We start from the raw sequence: 20,000 nt of genomic DNA on the forward strand, positions 1-20,000 counted from the left end.
GACAGACAGACAGACAGACAGACAGACAGACAGACAGACAGACAGACAGACAGACAGACAGACACAGAAAAGTTATTTGGTGACCACAAAAATACCGTCTCTCTCTCTCTCTCTCTCTCTCTCTCTCTCTCTCTCTCTCTCTCTCTCTCTCTCTCTCTCTCTCTCTCTCTCTCTCTCTCTCTCTCTCTCTAACATCAAGTAGCCACCACACTAACATGGAGATTCGTAATCCGTCCCTGGTGGTGGTGGTGGTAGTGGTGGTGGTGGTGGTGTTAATAATTTAAAGGGAACCATCACACGGGGCAAACTTCCCCTTCCCGACACAACCTTTGCAGCGCCTGGCAACGCTAAGCCTCGGATGGGCCACGGCACACACACACACAGACACACACACACACACACACACACACACACACACACACACACACACGTACACGTACACGAGTCCGCACGTGATCCTCGAAACTAGATGAATTGCAAACACACACACACACACACACACACACACACACACACACACACAGAGAGAGAGAGAGAGAGAGAGAGAGAGAGAGAGAGAGAGAGAGAGAGAGAGAGAGAGAGAGAGAGAGAGAGAGAGAGAGAGAGAGAGAGAGAGAGAGAGAGAGAGAGAGAGAGAGAGAGAGAGAGAGAGAGAGAGAGAGAGAGAGAATCAAACCACCTACTTCCACTCCTTTATCTAGAAAAAAAAAACAGTAAAATAAAGAAAGAAATCTCGCCTCAAACACTCACAGATGTAGACATATCATTAGTACTTATTCTCCGCCTACTCATCTCTCACAAAGGCCAAGTTACAATACAGAAAGTCACCCCAAGATTCACGAGCAAAGAAAAGCCAAGCAGTTACTAATATTTTTTTTTATTTTTTTCTGATGTGCAGTGTTGTGGTCCCTGAGTCTTGCGTTGTCTGAGAGTCCTCGCCGCGTGTTGTGTTGATGTCATGCGGGGAGATTGGCGGGGTGAATAACGGGGAGATTGGTGGGGTGAATAAAAGTCACTTAGGTGTTGAGTGGTACTGCCTGCACACCTGGTCACCTGTGTTTTTCCTGGTACCTATGACACACAACACAGCACGCGAGTACGTAAAGCAGAGTAGTCTTCCTTTTCTTCTTCCTTCTTTTTTTTCAATGTTTTCCTCCTTTCTTCTTTTTTTCTTTTCTTCATTTCCTTTTCCTTCTTTTCTTCTTTGTTTCGTTGCTCTCACTATTCTTCTTTTCCTAATCCTCCTCCTCCTACTGTTTTTCTTCTTTTCCTCCTCCTCCTGTTCTTCTTATCCTTCTCCTCCTCTTCTTCTACCTGTTCTTATTCTTCTTCCTTCTCTCCTTTTTTTTTTGTTTCCACTTCCTCGTTCTTCTCTTCTCCCTCTTCCTCTTCCTCCTTCTCTTCCCTCTTTTCTTCCTCCTCTTCCTCTTCACTTCCTTTACTTTTTTTATATTCTTTTCTCCTTCCTCCTCTTCCTCTTCTTCTTCTTCTCTTCCTCCTTGTGATCAACTCCCCTTTCCATCGGTTCCTGGGTGTACAAGTGTTACGTCTCTGGTCTTTGTCCTGTCACGTGTTTCAACGGGGCCACAAAACAGTGACAGATCGCTATAGATGGTGACATGTAGGGGTAAATAATGATAGATGACGATGGATAGAAATGGATGGTGACACATTTCCACAGATGGTGATACATGTTGATAGAAAATGATAGGTAGTGTTGCAAATAGAGTGATATAGGTAGTAGGTTCCATAGATACGTAAGGTTCTAATAGTGAAACTAAACTTATGAAGGTACAACTTCAAAATAACAACATTAAGAACAACGACAACTAACCCAGCCAACCAAAACAACATAAATAGCAACAAAAATATAAATAAATAAATAAATAAATAAATAAATAAATAAATAAATAAATAACAACCAAGTAAAAAATCAAACTAACGAACAAACATAAACCAACCAAACAAACGAATAAAGAAAAAAACAAACAACCAAGCAACCAACACACACACACACACACACACACACACACACACACACACACACACACACACACACACACACACACACACACACACACACACACACACACAAGAAAACACCACTACCACCACCACCACCAACAACAACAAAACAAATAAAAACACCAACACGTTCACGCCACAAATTAAGCGACTACACAACAGAAAAGGATGTTACACGGATTTTTTTTTTTTTCGCTTTTTACTCTTTTTCGTGCACAAATTCGTAAAACATGGAGTGGCATTTAAACTGTATATACCCTAAGGCTTCGATATCACCTAGTGTCTGTGGCTGGACTGTCAACGCTGTGCACCGGGCGGCCAGGGGAAACAGAACAGAGAACAATACAATGCCTATTAACTCTGCATTCACTCCCCACTTTGTTTTACCATTCCCTCTTAACTCTTTTGCTGCCACGACCTTCTTTCCTTATCCTTTGTAACATTGTAAAAGCTGTTTGCAATGTGACGCAGGAGAGGAAAGAGGGAAAGTAGGTTAAGTTTGTCTTTTTACGAGGCAGACATATCCAAGAGAGCCTAGAATAAAAACAGTGCCTAAAAAAGTTATAGGAATCAAAGGAGGAAATTTGTGTGCTAGTTAAAAGGTTAATCTCACCCCTTATAAGATTTAATTATCAATTTTATTTATTCATTTATTTATTTATTTATTTATTTTGATAGTAAAAGAATTTGTTTTAACTAGTAAGAGATCTAAAACTAAGGGAAAATGTTGAAATCTAACAACTGACCTTTTTTTTTTTTGACATACTGACTTAAGACATAGTAAAAAAAAAAATGCTAAAATCTGATAGCTGATCGGATATTTTTTTTAAACAGCTGAGAGGATTTACGATTATAGGAGAAAATACTTTAAAAAAAAAGTGACATGTGATCGACTTTTACATAAGGGAAAAGCTGAAGTTTGGTACCTGATCGATTGTTTGAATAATAGATTTAGAACTGGAGAAGATTTAAAAATCTTGCTATTCATCGATTTTTTAACAGGTAAGTGATTTAAGACAAAGGAAAATGCCAAAATATAACTGACTGAGTTTTGACGTAAGTGACTAAAGACTAAGGGAAAAAAAGATTCAGATCAGACTATTCATCAATTTTTAAGAGTTCCAGGACTGAGGAAAAACGTTAAAATCTGACCAACTAATCCATTATTTACGTATGGGATTCATGATTTAGGAAAACATACAAAACCTGGTAATTGATCGTCTCTCTCTCTCTCTCTCTCTCTCTCTCTCTCTCTCTCTCTCTCTCTCTCTCTCTCTCTCTCTCTCTCTCTAACAGCAGAGAATTTTAGACTGAAGGACAAAAATGCTAAATAGAATGAAAGTTACGTGAGATATGTTTCTTTACTGACCATGAATGGAGGTCCCTTGAGACACACACACACACACACACACACACACACACACACACACACACACACACACACACACACACACACACACACACACACACAAGGAGCAGGTGAAATAAAGGCGTCTTCTGCGTCTTTCTTTATTATCACCATTAGAGGCAGCAGGCGAGGACTAAACCGAGGAAAGAAAGGAAAGAATGCAGTTCACTACCAACCTCTCCTGAAAGAATAACAGACTGAGTAGTAAAGTGTAAGGAAGGAAGAAAGTAAAAGTCCGCTGAGAGAGAGAGAGAGAGAGAGAGAGAGAGAGAGAGAGAGAGAGAGAGAGAGAGAGAGAGAGAGAGAGAGAGAGAGAGAGAGAGAGAGAGAGAGAGAGAGAGAGAGAGAGAGAGAGAGAGAGAGAGAGAGAGAGAGAGAGAGAGAGAGAGAGAGAGAGAGAACACGAAAAAAGAATGTAAGACGATAAAAGTAAATATATATATATATATATATATATATATATATATATATATATATATATATATATATATATATATATATATATATATATATATATATATATATATATATATATATATATATATAATAACAATAAAGAAAATTTTCTAACCGTCGAAAAATAAAATGCAAATAAAGAACACGAATAACAAAAGAACAAAAAGCCAAAGGAAAATCAAGAAAACAATCTAAATAGCACTCTTGAAAGAAAACGGTTCCTGAGACAATCGAATCCCCACACAACACAGCTGAGAAAAGAAAACGTAGCACTGGTAGAGAGAGAGAGAGAGAGAGAGAGAGAGAGAGAGAGAGAGAGAGAGAGAGAGAGAGAGAGAGAGAGAGAGAGAGAGAGAGAGAGAGAGAGAGAGAGAGAGAGAGAGACGTAAGAACACTGCCTCCTTACTTTTTTTTTTTTTTTTGCATTGATCTAGCAACGAACTGACGGCGTCCTCAAGGATACGAGTTGCAAACCTTGGAATTTTCGCGTGGGATGAACTGACGGACCAGGAACATGACGCTCAAGAATAAAACGATAAGTGGATAAATATAGATGATAACCACCACCACCACCACCACCACCACCACCACCACCCTCACAGATAAATGAATAGATCAATAAATACACCAATATTCCTTAACGTCACATGGCTATTACTGCTAAACACACGTGGGTTTCGATACACTTGCTATACACTTTTCTCTAGGGACGGGAGAGGAGCAGCATTATAAGTGTATATTATTAACGGCAGTGCGACCAGCGAGGGAGGCGCATATGAAAAGTAAAGAAAGAAACGTAAAAAATGTAAATAAATAAATAAATACATGTGGAAAAGTGGAAAAAAGTGGGAACAAAAATTAATACAGACATATAATAAAAACTAAAAATATATATGTATGATATCAATAGTATTAGTAAGGTGTGGGACAATCGGGTGTGGTAGGGGAGAGAGTACCTGTTGTGAAGGAGTCTTCATGCGGACCAAACTAAACTGTGTGGCTGCTCTTCGTACAGTGAGTGCAGTACTTATTATTTTCATTATGATTACTACTACTACTACTACTACTACTATTACTACTACTACTACTACTACTACTATTACTACTACTACTACTACTACTACTACTACTATTATTTTTTTCAGTCCACTGTTTTGCCCTGGGCCGCTCTCCTGAATACATTAGAGGAAAAGAAAACATTTGCTTTCATCTATTAGCAGCCAATCAAAAGCCTCATCTCTCCTGAAGTACCTACCAATGAACGCTATGCTGTTACAATATTCTCTCTCTCTCTCTCTCTCTCTCTCTCTCTCTCTCTCTCTCTCTCTCTCTCTCTCTCTCTCTCTCTCTCTCTCTCTCTCTCTAAAACAAATAAATCCTTCAACTAAAACTAAATACAACAAAAAACAACAATAAATGCCTACAAATATATACACTTACAATTATAATAACAATTCATCTCCACATGACAACACGACGCTTCTCAACTTTCACTAGTCGGTTTTGGTTTTGCTTTTTTTTACCCCCACCACAAACTCTCACCACAACAACAACAACAATAACAACAACAATATACAGCAGCACATTGCCACGCCGCCACTATTTCCTGGCATGCACCAAACTTTTCTATTTATTCATTTATTTTCACCGCGATTGCTGTTTCTCTGTCCTCTAATGCCTTTACTTAGTCGGCAGATTCCAGCGGATCCTCGGGTACTTGAAAGCTTAATGCAATGACAGGTTATTATTAAGTTTGCTGGCAATACATAACACGGGCTGGTCCCTTCCTGTCCGTGCCTGCCTCTCTCTCTCTCTCTCTCTGAATGTTAATGATAATAGTGGGTAATAATGTAATATGAATAAGTGGGTGTTGTGCGTTGACGTATGTTGTATCCTTGAGTTTCTGCATGGCGGTTTGACAGTTTCATTTGTGTCAGTTTCGTCCATGCAAAAGATTAACAATAAGAAAAGAAATAAAGAAAGAAAAGGAAAGATAGTTAGATATCGAGAAGAAGAAGGAAGAAAAACAAGTAAATGCAAATAGATAAAATAACTAAAACCTTTCTTAAATTAACCCAATTCAAGGATTTATTTTATCGTTATTTTTAGGGAAATCTTGTGAATGGAATATATGAGAGAGAGAGAGAGAGAGAGAGAGAGAGAGAGAGAGAGAGAGAGAGAGAGAGAGAGAGAGAGAGAGAGAGAGAGAGAGAGAGAGAGAGAGAGAGAGAGAGAGAGAGAGAGAGAGAGAGAGAGAGAGAGAGAGAGAGAGAGAGAGAGAGAGAGAGAGAGAGAGAGAGAGATTGCAAAGAGGAGAGGAAAAAAAAAAAAAAAGAAAAAGCGATACACGACAAAGGCAACACAAACTCCACAAGTAACACGCCAATGTAACTCAGCCCATGACCAGAACATTCACCACAACCAGCACAGTAACGACAGGTGGCATCTTATTAGCGTGCTGAGCGAGGCATTTCACTCACCTTAAAGAGCAACCAACTGAACCACGCTCCTATGAGATACAATTCCCGATGTGCCACCCACGCTAAACTTCCCTCTGTGTTCGCTGGTTTGTCTGTCCACTAGTCTAGCTCTCCCATGTAAACTCCACCCCACACAAAAGCTCCTCCCATTATTTTCTTAACCTCCCCTAACCTAACCTAACTATAACAAGGGGACAATCTATCCAGGGAACTCATAACACAGGAGCTTGTGCATATCAACTGGCCTTCTTCAGTCTCTTTTTATGTTTTCTTACGTGTGATAACCTTAGCAGATTCCCTCTAATTATGAGTCACCCTTGCGTTTGCGTCATGTGGCCCCTGATGTTGCTGCGTCATCTAAAGAAGTCATCCAGTCACCCTACACTACACCTAACCTACTGTAACCTACACTAATAATACGGGAAGCAGGAATGAAGTGTGCTTTCATTTATGTTTGGATCTTACGGTTTCTCTCATATACTCGTAAAATCTCGGGAATTGTCTTGTGTAGGTCTTTTGTGCAAGCCTTTAGCGAGAAGGGCACAGTGGAAGGCTCGGTGCATATGTTACGTTTATAGCACTGAGAAAGAAATCAATAATATATGTAAAATTAATCACCTGCTCATTCTTATTACGTGTTTGCTATGCGAATTCAAAACAATGACTGAAAAGTGAACATCTGTGTAGTCTCATTGGAACGAAAAGTCAGTGTCGCTAAACTTCGGTCTTGTGTCAACTACTTCTAACAGGTTCTAGAAGAAGTTATCAGTTCTAGAAGAAATTATCGGGGAGTTTCAAGGGTGTGTTCATGACTTTAGTGATAGTTTAACAAGAATTCTGCATTGTCAGTGTAAAGAAACATCCATGAGAATCTGACTGATTTGTGACCTTTGGAAATGGTCGTTATGAAAGAACAAACTTTAAAGGCCCATTCACACACATCAGTGACGTATCAGTGCTGCGTCCGCTTACTGCTTATCATTAAAAAAATTATAATAATAATAAAAATAAATAAATAAATAAATAAATCGTTACTTTGAATTTGGGTGACGTATTCACACGTCCTGCGCAATGCCGTGGTTTGAGTCTCTGTGTCAGCTCCGTCTCCGTTCCGTGAAGTTGAATATCGTCGCCACCGATATATATATATATATATATATATATATATATATATATATATATATATATATATATATATATATATATATATATATATATATATATATATATATATATATTTTTTTTTTTTTTTTTTTTTTTTTTTTTTTTTTTTTTTCGGACGCCGGACGAGTGCTATGAGTTTGTCCACGAGAATGGATGATGAATTACTTATAGAACTGGTTCGGAATCATCATGTTCTGCGTGATTTGTCACAGCCAAAGTATATGGACAGCAGTCTCAAAAAACGTATTTGGAAAAATTTTGTTCCATCATCTATGAAGTCTTTGTACCGAGTAGCAAACTCTCCTTGACTTTTTCTTTTCTTCCACGCTTCATGTACCCACTTACTTTCCTTCAGCTTATGCTCCGCCTCTTCCTCTTCATCAAAAATTATGGCAGTCATTGTCAATTTAACGCTTGAAAACTTTGCCATCTTGGAAATCACTGATTTCAGGAAGTACGGATGTGCGTGAACAGACGTCACTGAAACGTAACGGGTTTCACTGACACTGAACTGACACGGCACTGATACGTCACTGATGTGTGTAAATGGGCTTTAGGAATGAATACAAAACTCACTATGTACTCGTACACAAGGCAAGGAAGGAAGAAAAACGTAACACGCCTTCTGAAAGCTACACCTCTCTTCACTAACACCACGGTGCAGCTAAAACTCTTCCTGCTCCTCGTCTACATAAACTCCAATTTGAACCGCTAATATTTCTTTCTTATCACCAGGTGGCGCGGTCCTACACGCCATGACATCCTATATTTCCTTCTGCAACATACGAGCACTGCCTTGACCACGCCTGCCTCTTGTCCTTACTGATGGGGTGGAACTGAGCCACGATTCAGAAATGGAAGGGAACACAATGGAAAGACAAACAATAGCTGACGAGGCTGTTTGTGTAAGGTACGCTATTGTTGGGTGCTGTTTATACACGTATCTACAGGCTGTTTGTGATTAGCTACTCTGATCTGTAATAAAAAATTGGGTGTTCCTTTTTATCTACACTCTACAGGCTGTTTGTGATAAGCTACTCTAATCTGTAGTTAAAGACTGGATGTTGTCGATATCTGCATCAGTATGTCTCAGCTGAATACTTTTTCAGCCTCCAAGAGTCCATATGAGCGATAAGATGATTGATTAATTGACAGACTGATTTAATGACAACGCAATAACAGAAACATTGAAGTGCTGAGTTCTGCGGAAAGTCACGTCAATAAAATGCTTCACACGTCACTGAAATGCTTCTTCCAATAACAAACACCAATACAGCACCTCGCCCTGCATGGAGAATTGTAAAGAAAATGACGATTAGGAACAACAAACAGTAGTTGAAAAGAGTATCTCATAATATTAATTCACTGTCAACTCCGCAGATTTCCAGCAGTCTCTCTCTCTCTCTCTCTCTCTCTCTCTCTCTCTCTCTCTCTCTCTCTCTCTCTCTCTCTCTCTCATGGCGATATTGCAAAGGTGTCCCTTGTGTGTTTTTCAAGAATTCTCCTGCGGGATTTCCGTCGAATCCGAGCCTCACCCTGACCTCAATCTCCCAATGCCAGACACTCTCCTAAACACAAGTATATATTCTGGTAAAATAAGACTATTTGCTCCATCCCCCCACCCTTCTCTCTCTCTCTCTCTCTCTCTCTCTCTCTCTCTCTCTCTCTCTCTCTCTCTCTCTCTCTCTCTCTCTCTCTCTCTCTCTAAGCAAATGTAACTACACGTAACTTCCCCAAATCAATCCTTGTTGAAGAGAGAGATAAGAAAAAAATATATATAGCCAAGCACTGTAAGTCATTCAAGCTGTAAAACATATTTCCAAACAATTATAATCAATCTGCGATACTCAAAAACGCTTCACAGACACTCACGCTCCCTTCCCTCTCTGAGACAAGGAATACTGACTGCCCTCAACACCCAGCTACTTAAAATCATACAAAGCAATGGAATATTACTATTTAAAGCCCGTATTACGAAACGCTTTATTTTCTCTCTTTAGATCTATTCCCTAAAGCCACAGGGATAACTCGTTAGGTTCTCATTATCATTTGTCCTACCAGTGATGCAGAAACCTTGCTAAACTATCATTGTAATACTGAAAACACTGAAAACATCCTTAGAAACTTCAGAACTATTTACGTAAAGTCACAGGGATAACTAGTCGGGTTATTATTATTAATTGTTCTATTATTGTTTCTGAATCCGCGCTAAACTATCATTATAAACATGAAAACATCTCAAGAAACTGTTAGCCACTACATAGGATACAACTATACACACAAAAACGCTGCATACTTTTTTTAATCAACTATTCCTTTAAACAAAAAAGTACGAGTACAAGCATAAAGTAACTATCCTACTTTACTTACACGAAATTAGGAGAAATTTTAAGAACTCATAATTATATAGCAGCAGATAAGCTTAAAGTACTGAATTTCATAGTTTTTCTTTTTTTTCTTTTTTTTTTTTTTTCCTTCTTCAACAGGTATCGCCACCACTTTCAGGCTGAGGAGTCTACATATTAAGAAACATTAAGAGTAAAATTTACATGAGGATTAGATGACTTTTAGTAACTATGAGTCAAAAAGCCTGAAACTCGCCTTAACTCTTCTCCACATATACTATTATAACTACTTGTTCTATGTACCGAGTAATAATTCGTGAAAATCATATACTAGGGCTGCGGTTAAGAGAAGAGACAATTAAATAAGTAGTGACGAACAGTTTTCTTGGGGGGAGTGGTGGAAGGAAGATTTATAATGATAGTTTATGTATAATTCTGATATATGTATTTGCACAGACTAAGGTAGTAGCTGATAAAAGCCTTATAATCTTACTGGAGTATGTTAGGGTACTGCTTAGACACGAAACCGATAACACTGAAACAACATCATCATAAGGTTCGGTTAAGTTAGTTTAGGTTAGGTTAGGTTAAGTTAGTTAATTTAGGTTAAGTTACGTGAGGTTGAGTTAGGTTTAGGTTAAGTTAGTTTAGTTTAAGTTACGTCAGATTAAGTTGGATTATTTTAAATTGTCAGGTTAAGTTAGGTTAGTTTCTCAAGTTAGTTGGTTTAAGTTACGTTATGCTTAGTTACGTTCGTTTAGGTTACGTTAGATTAGGTTAGGTTTAGATGAATTCAGTTACTAAATTCCACTGCTGGTTCCTTCGCTAAGTAGATCACGATTCCGAAAAGCATATCCTGCCCAGAAATAAAGACCTAAAAAATAATAGATTAAAGTTACTTCAATAATCCCACACGAAACACTCCAGAACACCAATATAAACGCTCCTGAGGGCAGTGGGCAGGTCGACACAGCCACAGCCACAGCCACAGCCGTCCCTCCTCCCCGGGGCGGTCGATGTAATAGTTAACTGCGGGAATTTGCAAGAGGACGCAAGGAGAGACGGGACAAGGAGAGCCTGAGAACACGTGGTCGAGGCGTGCTGTGTGCTGACCTGATTGCTGAGAAGGGCTATTCCGAGGCCTCTCTTGACTTCATTTTCCACGGGTGACGTCAGCAGGGCGGGGCAGGTGCAAGGACACACAAACATAGGCCATCCGCACAAATACAGGCACTTGTAGAGGGATAGAGGAGCTGTACAACCACCCACCGACACGAGCAAAACACCACTGGCCCGGGATGACGTCACGTAGTCCCTCATGTATCGCTTCGTCGTAATTCTTTCTCTTGGCAGTGACTTCAGTGTTTAGACTCTTGTTAATCTACTAAGCCTCGCTTCCAGACACACCCATATCTAACACCTCACATATTTTAATTAATTACAGATGATTATTATGTAAATTGGCTCAATAACTATGCTATAACACTAAATTACGATAGAAATAAACCTTCTTATGCTTCCAAAAAATAGTTGGATCTTGTGAGTTTTTTTTTCTTGGTATATATATCTTCTTTACATCTTATCAGCAGCAAAATTTCATGGTTTCAGAAAGCACTAGAAACGGTAGCAAGGTCATGAATCAGTGGTGTTGTATACGAAGACGAGGCCAGAGTCAAGAAAATGGTTGAATTTCTTTGAGCACATTAGCAGAGGATAGTTGCGTAAAGAAATACCAGATAAATAATATGAACAATATGAAATGTAAATAAATAAATAGATAAATAAATAAATAAAACAAAACAAAACAAAACAAATATAAATAAAGAGAGAAAAGGTACAAAATGGACGAGAGAGAGAGAGAGAGAGAGGAGAGAAGGAGAGAGGGAGAGAGAGAGAGAGAGAGAGAGAGAGAGAGAGGAGAGGAGAGAGAGAGAGAGGCTACTGCAGAACAATGGAATGTTGGCAAAAGAAGGTGGACAAATGCATGAAAATTTATATTTTTGTACCTCGATAGCCACCCATTTCTCTCTCTCTCTCTCTCTCTCTCTCTCTCTCTCTCCTCTCTCTCTCTCTCTCTTCCTCTCTCTCTCTCTCTCTCTCTCTCTCTCTCAACATATTCGAGTTGCGTTTGCTCTTTTCTCGTCCAAATGATAATGTTTTTCTAGTTGCTCAGTTAGACAGAATTCGTGGAAGGCTCATTTTTTTCATGTCTGTGTGTGTGTGTGTGTGTGTGTGTGTGTGTGTGTGTGTGTGTGTGTGTGTGTGTGTGTGTGTGAAAGTGATTTACACACACACACACACACACACACACACACACACACACTTTATTACACCAAACAAAACAAGAAACCAAAGGAAAACAACGAGTAAACAACATGCAAGCTAGTAATCAATAGAGAATAAACCTAAAACAAACAACCGAATAAATGTATGCATAAATGTGAAAACCAATCAATTAACAAGTTCAATTAATCACTATACGAAAAAAAAAAAACAACCCAATGAAAGAAAATACTATATAAATATTATTATGTCAAGTTCAAAATTAATGGAAAAGTAATGACACACACACACACACACACACAAGGCCACGGCACATACACACTGCGACGGACAGTACATAATCTTCCTCCTCCTCCTCCTCCTCATAGTGTACCTCTGCCCCTCTCCTGTCTCCTCCGCCCCCGACTTCCCTCCATTACTGAGAGGGACTTCCTGACTGATTCATGATAGTGGGTGTGGGAGTTCGTACCCCCCCTCTCCATCCCTCCTTCCCTCATCACTCCTCTTGCGCTCTCCTTTCCTTTATCCCTTTTCTGTCCATCCCTCCTTCGTTTCTCCCTTATGTTTTTTCTTCGTTTCTTCTTCCCGTCATCTGTTCCTCCCCACACCAGCAGTGTGGGTGGCAGGGCGTGCGGCGGAGCGTCATTACTCCCAACACACTCACGCTTGTCACTGTTAGGGGTATATGGTGTGCGTGTGTGTGTGTGTCACTCACCAGGTCCGTCGACAGTGCCTGATGCAGGCGCCGTAGGGCCAATGTAGCAGCAGGATGATGATGAGGCCGGCCAGCTGTGCCCCGACGGTCCAGCCGAGCGAATTGGCCAGCTCCAGCTCGGCCTCCGAAGGGTCGTAGTGGGGCAACCACCAACCTGGGGATCCAGGTGGCTATAGTAGCACCAGTACCCGCCGCCCCGGCACGCCGTAGTAATCGAAAAACTGGCTGCAGTTCACGGTGGGCGGGTAGCCGCAGCCCTTCACGTTGATGTAGAGCGAGGCATTCAGTTCGTCCCAGTGGGCGGGGTTGGTGTGGGAGGCGAGGGCGGTCAGGTCAGAGCCGCTACCCTCCACCTCAGACAGTTCCTCACCCCCCCTCCCCACTGCTGTCCCCCAGCTCACACACGTCCCCCTCGGGGAGGGATTCGTTCCGCGATACGGAACAGTTCCTGTACACGACGGTCACCTGCGTGCAGTTATACACGTCGCTGGTGCAGCCCTCGGTGCACGAACACCACGAAATGTTCCTGAGGCCCACCACCTCGCGGGCGAACGTGGTCATGCAGAGCACTGGGGACGCCTGGAACTGGTAGGTGAGGGGTGGCGAGGGCAGGGTCGATGGTCATGGGCACCAGGAACAGCAGCGTGAACAGGCCGCCCACGATCATGAGCCCCGCCAGGATGGTCGTGTACAGGCGTAACAACGCGCGACATGAGGTCCTCTTCTTCTTCTTGGATCCCCGCTCCTTCAGCAGCTGCTGCAGTGCCACCTTGCCGGGGTTGATCTGCGGATCCTCCACTGGGGCGGGGCCATTGTCCAGTCTGTCCGCGCCCTTCAGTGTCGGGGAGCCGCCGGGGGGTTTGCTCACTGCCGGGGGCGGCCGAGGTTTCCTGACGGGAATGAGCTCCTCCCTGAGGGACGGGGCACCGAGCCCCACGGGTTGGCCGCGCCCGGGGGCGGGGTCGGTGGGCTCCGACATCACGCTGCCTCGACCGTCATGGACACTGCACTGCTGCACCGCCGCCGCCTGGCCGCCGCGCTCACCTTCTGATGTCACTCTCGTGAGTGAGCGCCGCCGCGGCACAGGTGTCCTGCCGCCGCCACTGCCACCTGGCGGCAGCTCGTGGCACCACCGCTAGGCACAGCTGGGGAGGGGGATCTCTCGTAGGAGGAGGGGCGGGGGCGTGTCGATGGGTGGGTCAGCAACACCTCGGGTGAGAGGCCCCGCCCCCGAGGGATGCGGCGGGACGCCCCACTTGTCCTGCACCCAACCTTCAGGATCCTGAGAGAGGCAAGCCTGGGGAGGGTGGCGGGTTGGGGGTCATGAGAGACAGAGGAAGAAACCAGAGGTGTGTGTGTGTGTGTGTGTGTGTGTGTGTGTGTGTTTGTCTGTGTTTTGACCTAAACTTTCCAACAAACAGAGCTGAGACGACACAGTGCAGTCTTTGGCCTCTCCTCCTTTCACCGCAGCGCCCGCAGCACGCCCTCGCCCTCGCCCTTTTCCCCTTCCCTGGCAAGCACAAGCCCCCTCCCCTCGCCCCCTCATGAACTACACTCTCTATTCGCCTCACACTGCTCAGTTCTTCCCCGGACCAAGCACTCCCTTCCCTGATCCACCTCAAGACCTAGCCTGCCCTCTTCTCCCCACTCCCTTCCCCATCACTAAATCTCCCACCTAATTCTCTCTCTCTCTCTCTCTCTCTCTCTCTCTCTCTCTCTCTCTCTCTCTCTCTCTCTCTCTCTCTCTCTCTCTGACACGGCCTCGTCTAGTCATAAAATGTTTCTTCAACTGACCCCCTCCCTCTCCCCCCCTTGAAAAAAAAAAAAAAAAACAGAAACGAACAGCAAACTTGAAATTGAATTCACAATTTCTCCCATACGGCATTTGGCAATATTTTCTTTCCCGTTTTCTGTAATCTTTTTGTTTCTTCTGATTTAGATTAAAAGAAAACGCAAGTTTTATGCATAACTATTGTATTGTAGTGTGTGTGTGTGTGTGTGTGTGTGTGTGTGTGTGTGTGTGTGTGTGTGTGTGTGTGTGTGTGTGTGTGTGTGTGTGTAAGAGAGAGAGAGAGAGAGAGAGAGAGAGAGAGAGAGAGAGAGAGAGAGAGAGAGAGAGAGAGAGAGAGAGAGAGAGAGAGAGTTTTGTGACTGATAAAATACATCGACATTTATTATTTTTCTTTCAAATTAGAGGAAAAGTATTTTTTCTGATTTTTTTTTCATTCTTTTTATTGTTTTTTATCTTTGCTTTTTGTTAGTTGTTATATCGAAAAAAAAATTCGAGATCTATGTGTGTGTGTGTGTGTGTGTGTGTGTGTGTGTGTGTGTGTGTGTGTGTGTGTGTGTGTGTGTGTGCCTCAACCTCACCTCTTGTCCCCTCCCCCTCTTTCCAACCCCCTCTCAACCTGACCACAATCAATATCAAACTCATTACACACACACACACACACACACACACACACACACACACACACACACGGAAACGAGTGAATCCTGCCACTAACTTTGATCTTGATTGACAAAAGAAAAATAAATAGATACATTGAACTCTGATATTATTTACTATTATTTTTTTCATATTGTTTTATGTTAATGATAATTGTGTTGTTGTTGTTGCTGTTGGTGTTGATGGTGGTGGTTTTTATTTACTTTTTTTTTCAATCCACTTTATTCAGAAAATAAATGCTTTTCTTCGTGTTAAGTATTTTCCTTCTTTCTTTTCAATTTCCTGCTGATTTCAAAAGATGAGAATGGATAAAAGGAGAGACGAAGAGAGGTGGAAAATGGGCAAAATAAAGAAGAAGCCGACAGCGACGACAACGGTGACGACGACGACGAAGAAGAAGAAGAAGAAGAGGGAGCAACGTCCCTCCCCCCTACCACAATGCAGCACGAATCTCCCTGCAGTTCCCACCCCCCACACACCCTCCCCCTTTTCACCCTTCCCTTCTTTCCCCTCACCTCTTATCTCCACTCTTCTTCCTCCCCATCCTCCCTACAAATACATGCTTCCCTTTTCTCCTCCTCCCAGACCTTCCCTCCCCCTTCTCCTTCCCTATGAATTACGTTTTAAAGACGATTTTCAGACACAATATTGAAATCCGCAGAAGTTGAGTTGCCAGCAAAACCCGCCAGATGTCACCACTTGATAACAAAACCCATCCATTCCTCCATTATTACAGCTTTTTGTATGGGATTTTTTGTTTTTTTATGAGTCGTTTGATGGTTGATGAAGGCGTGGGGGGTATTAATGGACCAGGTGTGGGGTGCTTCAGGTGTGAAATGCAGGTGTTTTGCGCTGTAGGAACAAGGAACATTCGGCATCTGAGACTGCAGCAGAAGCGTCGCTCTCTGCTGACATTACCTAACTTCTTCCCTTCCCGAATATCAAGTCCCTTCCTCCCTCTCCCTCCCCCTGTCCTTCCTCCCTCGTTTCTTCGGTACTCTCTCCGCCTCTCCTTCGGTTTAGCGTGTACAGTATTGGGTCGTAAACTTGAAACTCGATAGACACATACACACACACACGTAGACTTTCTTTCTCTTCGTTTTCTTTTCTAATATTGATACTCCAACGCAACATTCCACAGCGATGCCAGAGAGCGCCTTCCCAGAATTTTTCGTTTAAGTTATTGTTTGGAGACGTCTGTTTGTTTATCCTTCATGTGTGTTTCAATGTGCCTGAATGTGCCTTGTGTGTGTTGTGTGCTTGGGTGTGTAGGTGTACTGAGTGTAATTGTATTTAACGTACCAGTAAGAAGAGTGAACGAAGCTTTTTGAAACGTAGACGAAAGAAAATGAAGACTGGGCTGGGGTCAGGTTGTGTGTGTGTGTGTGCGTGTATGTGTGTGTGTGTGTATGTGTGTGTGTGTACGTGTATGTGTGTGTGTGCGTGTGTGCGTGTGTTAGTGTGTGTGTGGCTCCGTGTTGCTCTGTGTGTGTGTGATTCCCTCCTCCCACTCTATCTTTCTCTCTTTCCCCTCGCACACACGCTCATTCCCCTCCTCCTCTCTCTGCCTCTCTTCTACTCTCTCTTTCATCCCTTCTTTACCACAATAGGTGAGTACGTGTTTCCTCATCTTACTCCCCCCCTCCCCTTCCTCTCCCCCATCTCCCCCATCACCGCAAACTTTCCTCCCTTCCCCCCATCCTCCCCCCTCCCCCCAACACTTCTCGGTGCGGTAAGAAGTGCGACAAAAAGTAAAGCTTCATAGCAAAGGCGAAGCTCCGAGGAAGTGCTTCAAACGACACACAGCCCCTCGAGACAGTGAAATGGAGCAGTGATACAATTATTCAGTGATGGTGACTTAGAAGTACGAGGGAAAACATGAGAAAATACCGTGCAATGCTTGTACAGTGTATGGATAATGTATTAGAGATGTATGAAGTCTTGTATTAGGACGAGGTGAGTGTGTTAATATTCACTGAAGAAGTTTCGGGTGTGAATCGAAACTGGAAAATCGAACCTTTAAACACAACGAGCTTTAGGAAGTTAACGATTATTTGGGACTACAAGAATGTGCATGGAAGTGACGCGCTGGTAGAAAATGAATAATTACATACTGAACAAATACTGAAACAAAAGGCCAACAGTGAAATACAGTGAAGAGAGAAATAATGAGCTCTGTAATTGTAGTTTTGTGAATAAAGGTTGATATTAGAACAGAGAGAGAGAGAGAGAGAGAGAGAGAGAGAGAGAGAGAGAGAGAGAGAGATCCTAAATGCGAAATATCTGTGATAACTGAGGAAAGAAAGGAAATAAGAATAACTGTGAAATTAATTGAATTCCCGAGCCAAACAAGTAAAGAGGAAGCAGCGGAAGCAAGAATAAGTGGGTGAAATTAAACTAATCCTAAACCAAAACGAGTGTGAGGGAATAGAAAAAAAAAAAAAAAGAAAAAGAGAACGCCGGTGAAATTAATCTTGAATCAAAACAAGTATAAATGGAACAGAAATTTTGAAAGCAACAGTAACAAAATCAAGCCAAAACCAAAGCAAGTGTAGGGGAAGCAAATGAACGGAGAAAGGAGGCATACGGTGAAAATAATAAACAAAACTCAGGAAAAAAAAAATGAATATAAGAGAATAAAAGGCAACAGATGAATAACACTGAGAAACTGAATAAATCTGGAACCAAACCACTGCAAGAGAAATTAAATTAACCCCGGAACCGAGCAAGCGAAAGGAGATAAAAAAAAAAGAAAATTAATTAAATTATTCTAGAACCCAAACAGTTGTAGATTAATTTAAATCAAGCAAGAGAAAGGAAATAAAGAAGAAAATAAATCACTGAGACTGAATGAATTAAAAGGAGTGCAAGGCAAGGGGAGAAAAAAAAAAGAATAAATCAGTAAAACTAAATGACCCTGGAACCAAAACAGCTGTAAGGGAAATAAAATAAATCTGCGAACCAAGCGAGCGGAAAAGAATGAAGAGGAGAGTTAATCGCTGAGACTGAATGAATTAAAATGAGTGCAAGGGAAGGGAAGAGGAGGGAAGGGAAGGGAAGCGATCAGTGAATCACGGCCCTGTTCTGTACTGAGTGACGCAGGTGAGGTTCAGGTGAGTCACGGCAGCTGCTAACGAGTACAGGAGACCCACCACCTGACTCACCTCCGCCATCTAAAGAGCAGGTGACTCACACGTGACCTAAACTATAGTGCGGGGAAAGAAATTAAGAGAAAATTCGTGTAATTAATTCCTTGAAAACTGGATGCGGAAGTTGAGGGAAGAGAAGAATTTGTTGACTCATGTACTACTAAGAATGTACAGACTTGATGGAGTCTTGTGAAATACATGAAAGTTATAACAGAAGCGTGTATTGGTGTAAAAGGAGCATGTATGATTGAGTCCTGGGAAACTGGATGCGACAGAAGTTAGAAGTAAAGAAATAAATGTCACTTACTCGTCTACCAAGAAAACATGAATTGAAAAAAAAAAAAAAAATACAGAAACTTAAATGAAACAGAAGTATAAAAGACGACATTGAATAGATTCTGAGAAAAATCTGGAACAACAAGAAGTAGAGGAAGAAAACGCCATAATATCAATTCATGTACTTATCGGAAGAAAACAAACTTAAAGACAATAAAGAGAGAAACTTGCCAAACGTAATATATGGAAAAGTTGTAATAAAAATTTGAAATACAAAAACTTAGTATATAAACTTAGAATAAAACCAGAGGAAAACTCGGAAAAAAAATACGATACAGAAAAAAAAAACGCTTGAAAAAAATACCAAATAGAAAGAAAAATGAAAAAGGAAGTAAAAAATATCACTGAAGATATAAACTTAAAATAAAAATAAAGCAGCATAAAAAAATAAACTTACCTGATATAATAATGAATAAATAAACAAATAAATAAATAACACTCGAAACATACTTAATAAACACATCAAAACCCAAAACAAACACGTAACAGAAGCGCACACACTCATCCAATGCGTCAAGGCAACACACAAGGCAGCCTCTCCCTCAGCAACAACCAAAACGGGTAGCAATCAACCTAATCATCGACCCCCTACCTGCCTGCCTGCCCGCACTGCCCGCCCAGGTGAGTGACAATCAATACGCCTCCCTCACAATCAACCATGAGAACCACCGAGACATGAGGGAAGCTTACAATCAACGCACGCGACTCACAATCCACGCAAGCCTCTCACACGCCATCACCGCCACTCCTCTTCCTTCCACGTGACTCGTAACTTGTGACTCAGAAGTAAAAGGAGGAAGGAAAAGGACAATCACGTAATTTTTCTTCCTGATCCATTGGTAAGTGAAGAGGAAGGAAAAGGATAATCACAGAGTTTGTCTTCCTGATCCATTGGTAACAAGTAGTGAAGAAGTAAAGGACAATCACGCAACTTGTCTTCCCTATCCATTGGTAACAAGTGATACATTTTTAAGAGGATAAGTGATATTGGATTTTAGAATACGTGCATCTTTTTTGCTTCTTTCCTGTTCCGTGGTGAGTTCGAGACAGGTGACGAAACGGTGTAGTATTTGAAACAGCCAAGTGAGTCAAAATACGTCCAAAAAAATTAAAACAATTCACGTAATCCGCCAAATAAATGAAGACGCATCACGATAATTCAATGAAAAAAAAGTAACCCAACTTCTTAA

At 41.7% G+C, this 20,000-nt stretch overlaps 1 protein-coding gene and 1 pseudogene across 5 annotated transcripts in view; one reads left to right on the forward strand and one right to left on the reverse strand.

Annotated features, from left to right (window-relative positions):
• Nucleotides 1-14,662, reverse strand: part of LOC135104870 (uncharacterized) — a 70,117-nt pseudogene extending 55,455 nt beyond the window's left edge.
• Nucleotides 14,663-16,578: 1,916 nt separating this feature from the next.
• LOC135104871 (carbohydrate sulfotransferase 11-like) overlaps nt 16,579-20,000 on the forward strand; it is a 14,781-nt gene continuing 11,359 nt past the window's right edge. For 4 of the 5 annotated variants that reach the window (XM_064012584.1, XM_064012585.1, XM_064012586.1 and 1 more), the window contains exon 1: nt 16,579-16,935. The gene's annotated coding sequence lies outside the window, so the exon portion shown is untranslated. The other variant, XM_064012583.1, reaches the window with a different exon arrangement.

The sequence above is a fragment of the Scylla paramamosain genome, chromosome 11 (genome assembly GCF_035594125.1).
Source record: "Scylla paramamosain isolate STU-SP2022 chromosome 11, ASM3559412v1, whole genome shotgun sequence".
Classification (NCBI taxonomy): domain Eukaryota; kingdom Metazoa; phylum Arthropoda; class Malacostraca; order Decapoda; family Portunidae; genus Scylla; species Scylla paramamosain.